Raw genomic sequence first — 6,000 nt, 5'->3', positions numbered from 1 at the left:
TAGGAGGATTATTTAACAATAATGTAACTCTTGAGAGTGTAAAATAAAACCAATTTGGTTTAATTTTACACTCTCAAGAGTTAAAGATCTATAAGGTCCATTTGGTTACCAACTCTCCATCATTTAGCTGGGGACCACCTGGAACCCCCTCAAGAACCACTGGTGGTCCCCGGACCACTGTTTGAGAACTACTGTTCTAGGCACTGGGAGCTAAAAGTCTGGGATCGAGGCAAACTGGCGTTATAAGTTTGATGGAATACATTGAAGTCAGTGTGAGGACCACAAATAAAAAATCTTTTAATAAAAAAAGGGGGTAAGCTACAATAATTGGCTACTCTAAATACATTTATTTTAATAGAAATAAATAAAAATACTAATATTAACACATAATAATAAATAATAATAAAATATTGTTTACACATGTCCACTTCCAGGTCCAGTTTGCCTCCCATTGCCTAGAACGTGACGTCTACGTGTCCTCTCCTTGTTCAATGGTACTCCCGTCTGCAGTCAGAGATGCAGTCAGACGTTCCAGAGGGAGGGAGCGGGGAGGGAGGGGTTAAATGCTACTCAGAAACGCAGCGGTAATGGGAACTTTTGCTGCCAGAGGAGAGTAGCTCGCTGTGTTAGAGCTCTAAAAACGAATTTTTTATTCAAAACTAAAGACTTTTATTCGGTTTCGCTCGAGCGAATACTAAAAACCATAACAGCTTAATAGAATATATTCTAAAAACGCTACCCGGCGTTTGTTTTTAAACAGCCGAATGTGCTCACGAAGAAGGTAAACCTGTTGCCTGTTCCAAGATGTTTCATTGTGGTGGATGGGATGGCGCTGCGCAGCATTCCTCCTCCTAGACGAGCAGCGCTTCTCTGAGAACATTACTTGCCTGGTAAGTTTTGTTTTCGTGCCAAAAAGTGTCAAATAATTAAAGACAAACCACTTAAAGCTCCCTTTTTGTTTTTTTGGAAGAAGTTCCATTGAATCTGCTGTTGAAGCGAAACCGCCTGCTGGCTGCCACTTGGCATAATGAAAACACATAGACAGACAGACACAGTGCTGCTGTTGCTCTGTTGTTGTAATGTTGATAAACAATGCGTTTATTTATGGGTGTCTTCGTCATAATTACAGCTATAATGTGCAGAATAAATACTGCAACAGTGTCTGTAGCACAGAAGGCATCACAGAATTGACTAAAGCTGATGTAATGTTTTTTATTTATTTATTATAAAACAGGACAGCAGTTGCAATACAGTTTTCCTAAGTTTTACATAGCAATGGACGTCATACTATTTGCAGAGTGTAAGTATTCAGCCTTCACAATTATGAATATAAAAAAGAATTGATGGCAAGTTGGTTAATCTATCAGTAGACTGTGTGTGTATGTGTGTGTGTGTGTGTGTGTGTGTGTGTGTGTGTGTGTGTGTGTGTGTGTGTGTGGTGGTGGGGGGGGGGGGGGGGGGTGTAAGGTGCCAATTTGTGTGACCCCCCCCCTTCTTCATTAACATGGGAAACTGTTAAAGTTATTTGGAGCCAAAGGTCATTCAGCTATTGGTCTATTTTTAGTCTATTCAATGCTAGGTGACCATGATGAGATGATGGCAGTGACAGACTAAAAAACACAGGTTTATACTGGACACAATAAATGAGGCATTAGATGTTTTCATCTTCTGGAGTGGCTGCCTGCACTGCGATGAAGACTCTTGTGAGAGTTGGTGAAGAAAGAAAGGGGAGTTGAGGAGGAGTGTGGTGGTGGGTGGAGTTTGGGGGGGTCGGAGTGTGGTTTAGTAAAACCATGCTGTGCATGTCACGGTCCCCATAGCAACCCTGTGATTAGCAGGAATTGGGCGGATGAGGTTGAGACCAAAATGGGAGCTGCAGAGGGCTGTCAGTCCAGAGCTGCTGGGCTGATGGGGTTAGAATAATCCTCGATCTGCCTTTGACTGGCCTGACCCGGGCTGCCCTTGAAAACACAGGGAGACACAGGGATGACACTGACCATCAAGATGTCTCCCTTTTCTATGGGGGGGGGGGGGGGGGGGGGATTCCACTATGTGAACGTGATGTTCTTCTCTCTCTTCCCTTTTCAAGATGACTAATCCAAAGAGCGTTCAGTCAAACAGAGACAGGAGCAAGTTCTCCTTAATCATCACTGTGTGGCCGGCAGGCAGCGCAGAATATACATTTAAAAGTGAATCGTATTCTTTGTTGAAAAGGCACATTTACAAGCTTTCATACCGCCAGTCATCTTCTTCAAAAGATAATTCTTTGTGTGTGTTTTGAATTTGAAGAGATTGTTTGCAGGCTGAGGCAGCATTCTATCGTTCTGGGAATAGAGGTTCACTCAGAGTGTGTTGCTGAATTTTCCTGGCAGGAATGACTTCAGGGAGATTTTCACCTCAAATTTGGCACATAAGAATTTCTTTCTTACTGGTTCCTCCTGGCCCAAATGTCTTTGCCAGCTGAGACCACAGCTCTAATGTATGGAGGAAATTAACCAACTCTCTCTCGTTCTCATATCTTGGAATTATGCTGTTGGAAATAGTCAGTTGGAGCTTTGCTTTTTCACAGCTGATTGTTTCAGGAGGAGTTGTGGCTCCTTAAGTTCTCAAGCGATGTTGAGGTCGGAAAAAAGAGGATTTGGAGAGAGAGCGTGGTATGTGAGTTTCCTATGTCTTTGGTCTCAGAGAGATACAGTACAGAGCGATGGGCTCTAGAAAGAGGACTGTAGAAAATTAGTTGCGGTAACTTTTCATGAGATGATCAGCCAAAACGCAATTTCTTTTAGAGCTTGTTTTCAGATCCATTTCATGTCTTAACGGCTGCATCATCATAGAATCGCAGACTGGGAAGGAAATGTAACGAGTACCATCACGTTTCCAGGATTATTTTCTTTAAAGTCCTTGTGACTGTGGCCGAGACTTGGAACACTGAGCAGCAGCAGCCTAAAGCTTTGTTTGTGAAAGAAATCTGTTAGTGCTGCTATGCGTGGGTTGTATGACTGTCTCCAAGGTCTGTTTTAACATGCACATGTATAATGTTTTTTATATTCGTTTCATCATCAAGTAGCCATCTAAATATAGGTATTTTCCTGTATTTTTTTGCCAGAAGAGTGGCTTTTATCTTTTGTTGCACTTTTGGATTCCCTACCAAAGAGCATTTTTGGACTTACAAGCACCAAAGAGATTTTTCAGTTTTTATGAAGTTCATATCTGGGAACAACAAACAAACATCCCAATTGCAGGAAAAAAGAAAGGCGTAGACGATGTGAACAATGTCTGGTCTTTTGGTCCACTGCTCCCTAAAGCCCGATTTTTATGTTTAGTCGTACAATGGTGTCCCACGTCGAAAACAGACGATCTACAATCTCACAAGGCTTTGCATTGCAAACGCATTGTGAACTTGTATATCGGCTATTTTCTGCGCGGGACACAGGCACGCAACAAACTATAAATCACGCTTAAGCCCCTTCAATAATGAGCAGCACCGCACCACAGGCCAATGTGAGACAAGCTGGCCTCCACACCGCAGCAGCATCAGTGTGGATAAAAACATTCCACTGTAGGTCTCTGTTGAAATAACAAGGGCCGCAAAACAATCAGCCTTCACAGCGCCCCGCTCAGCCCATTCTCATGGGTAATGAGCCGGATGGGTAGTAACCCACTTTCACCCTCACTCCTCACTCACGCCTCCCATTGACCAGAGTGGTTAACATGCATTCCTGCATAAACATGTATGACATGCTTATTCATAAATCTTCTAAACTAAGAATGACCTGTAGGGCGGCTGGTGTTGTCCCATCTCACTCATATAAAAGAAAGACGGCCTACGTGGGAATGAATGAGAATCGGGGAAATAAGTCCCAAACTTGGTCAATAGGAAGTTTTATGTCCAGAAGTTTGATTGTCAGAATTAAAGATCCGCTGTGGTCAGAATATATTAAGCCTTCCATTGTAATCTTTTTAATATCATTTGATCTGAACTTGCAAACAGCATTGACCATTAGCATATGCACACAACCATGACGCCTGTTTTTCACTTTCCCAAAACCTTTGCTGTTTATTACAATTCTGTTGTAAAACCGGAGATTCAGAGTCCGGCCTATAGGATCTGTCGTCATGGTTACAGCCCTGCAGCCTATGGGATCGTAGCCGCTGGCCAGACACTGCCACACAGAGAACGCCACAACACACACACACGCAGGGGTGAAACAGCGAGACTACAGGCCATTCATCTGAACTGTCACATTTCCTATATAGCCTCAATTTACAAGCCGGATGCTAGCCCCTTGGTCCACACACACAGACTGTGTTTTAAGAGCGGGAGGGCGCTTTTGATATCATCTTCATAGCACTAGCACGCAGATTGACACGTGCAATGTTCGAATCCAGGTTGTGTTATTTGCACACATAGCTTAGCTCAAACAGCTTAGACATCAACTTCTCATGGTTGTGGGAGAGAGAGAGAGAAGATGTGATTTCATACGTAATTAGGCTATTGTTTCATACTCTAGGTTTAAGAAACTGAACACAGTTATAGCAAAGGCATCATGTATGTGAGTGAGCGAGTGTGTTTGCTTGCAAGTGAGTACACAATAGAAATGTGTGTGTGTGTGTGTGTGTGTGTGTGTGTGTGTGTGTGTGTGTGTGTGTGTGTGTGTGTGTGTGTGTGTGTGTGTGTGTGTGTGTGTGTGTGTGTGTGTGTGTGTGTGTGTGTGTGTGTGTGTGTGTGTGAGCAAGAATAGTGTATTGTTGTTGCATTGTTTGTTTGTGTGTTTGTGTGTTTGTGTGTGTGTGTGTGTGTGTGTGTGTGTGTGTGTGTGACTATGTGCATGCATGTGAATAATTATAGTCTTTTATTGTCTTTTATTGTATCTACCATTATGTACCTATTGTATGTTTTAGTACTGTATTTATTGTCTATTGTGCACGTTTTACTTCTACTCTACTTACTCTCTGTGCTGCTGTACCCCCCTGAATTCTACCCTGGGGTAAAGTGTGTAAAGTCACCAAATTCATGGCCGGTAATTTACAGTTTACTTCAAAACAGATTTTAAAACTCATTTTGCAGACAAAATATTATCAATAAGAGTTTTTTGTATGCGTGTCAATTGCCTGAAATGTACATCTGAAATAATAATTCATGAAGAATTATTAGCTTGTTTCTTCTTTCTTTTCTTTTTCCTTTATTTATTCAGGGAAACCCATTGAGAGCAAGCTCTCTTTTTCAAGGACGACCTGTAACAAACATTTGAATCACATTACAATGTCACAACTAATTTAAACAATAAAGCAAAAAAGAAAAGCAGAAGCATAAAACAACATTAAAATAATCGCAAAAGGCGGTGAATCAGACAGTACAGTGAAGACATAGATACTTTTGTGAATTCACCCAAAAAGCTTCATAATACCTACACATAAATTAGTCATTACACAGTGGCTATTTCTAACTTGTCAACATTGGATAACACATGGCCACATTGTTTAATGTAACATTCTAACTGGAAAAGTGCCTAGTACCCAGGGCTGAGTCAGTTGTTGGGTGCAGCCGTCAGGACACGAGGAAGCCGAGATCAAGTGTACACAGACAGACAGACAGACAGACAGACAGACAGACAGACAGACAGACAGACAGACAGACAGACAGACAGACAGACAGACAGACAGACAGACAGACAGACAGACAGACAGACAGACAGACAGACAGACAGACAGACAGACAGACAGACAGACAGACAGACAGACAGACAGACAGACAGACAGACAGACAGACAGACAGACAGACAGACAGACACACAGACAGGGGTGAAAACACTATCTCACTCTCTACATTCACTTAACCCTTCAACCCATTTTGACCTGAAACCCCATTACGTAACTATACCTTTCAAGTTTTTCAGAAAACTTAGGTCAGAATTTAGAAGACGTTTTTAGAATTGGCCTCGGGTCTAAATGGGTTAAGAGTAAGACCTGAGGCCGATTCTACAAATGCCTTCTAAATCA

At 42.1% G+C, this 6,000-nt stretch overlaps 1 protein-coding gene across 6 annotated transcripts in view; it reads left to right on the top strand.

The window, feature by feature from the left end:
• The first annotated feature begins 591 nt into the window (after positions 1 to 591).
• The window catches only part of ptpn13 (protein tyrosine phosphatase non-receptor type 13), an 84,316-nt gene continuing 78,907 nt past the window's right edge, over positions 592 to 6,000 (top strand). For all 6 annotated transcript variants that reach the window (XM_084046720.1, XM_084046721.1, XM_084046722.1 and 3 more), the window contains exon 1: positions 592 to 890. The gene's annotated coding sequence lies outside the window, so the exon portion shown is untranslated. The remainder of the gene's footprint in view (positions 891 to 6,000) is intronic.

This window comes from Gymnoscopelus microlampas (assembly GCF_963454915.1).
Source record: "Gymnoscopelus microlampas genome assembly, chromosome: 21".
Classification (NCBI taxonomy): domain Eukaryota; kingdom Metazoa; phylum Chordata; class Actinopteri; order Myctophiformes; family Myctophidae; genus Gymnoscopelus; species Gymnoscopelus microlampas.
Note: the sequence above shows the minus strand (reverse complement) of the source record. Positions and strands in the feature narration are given on the sequence as shown.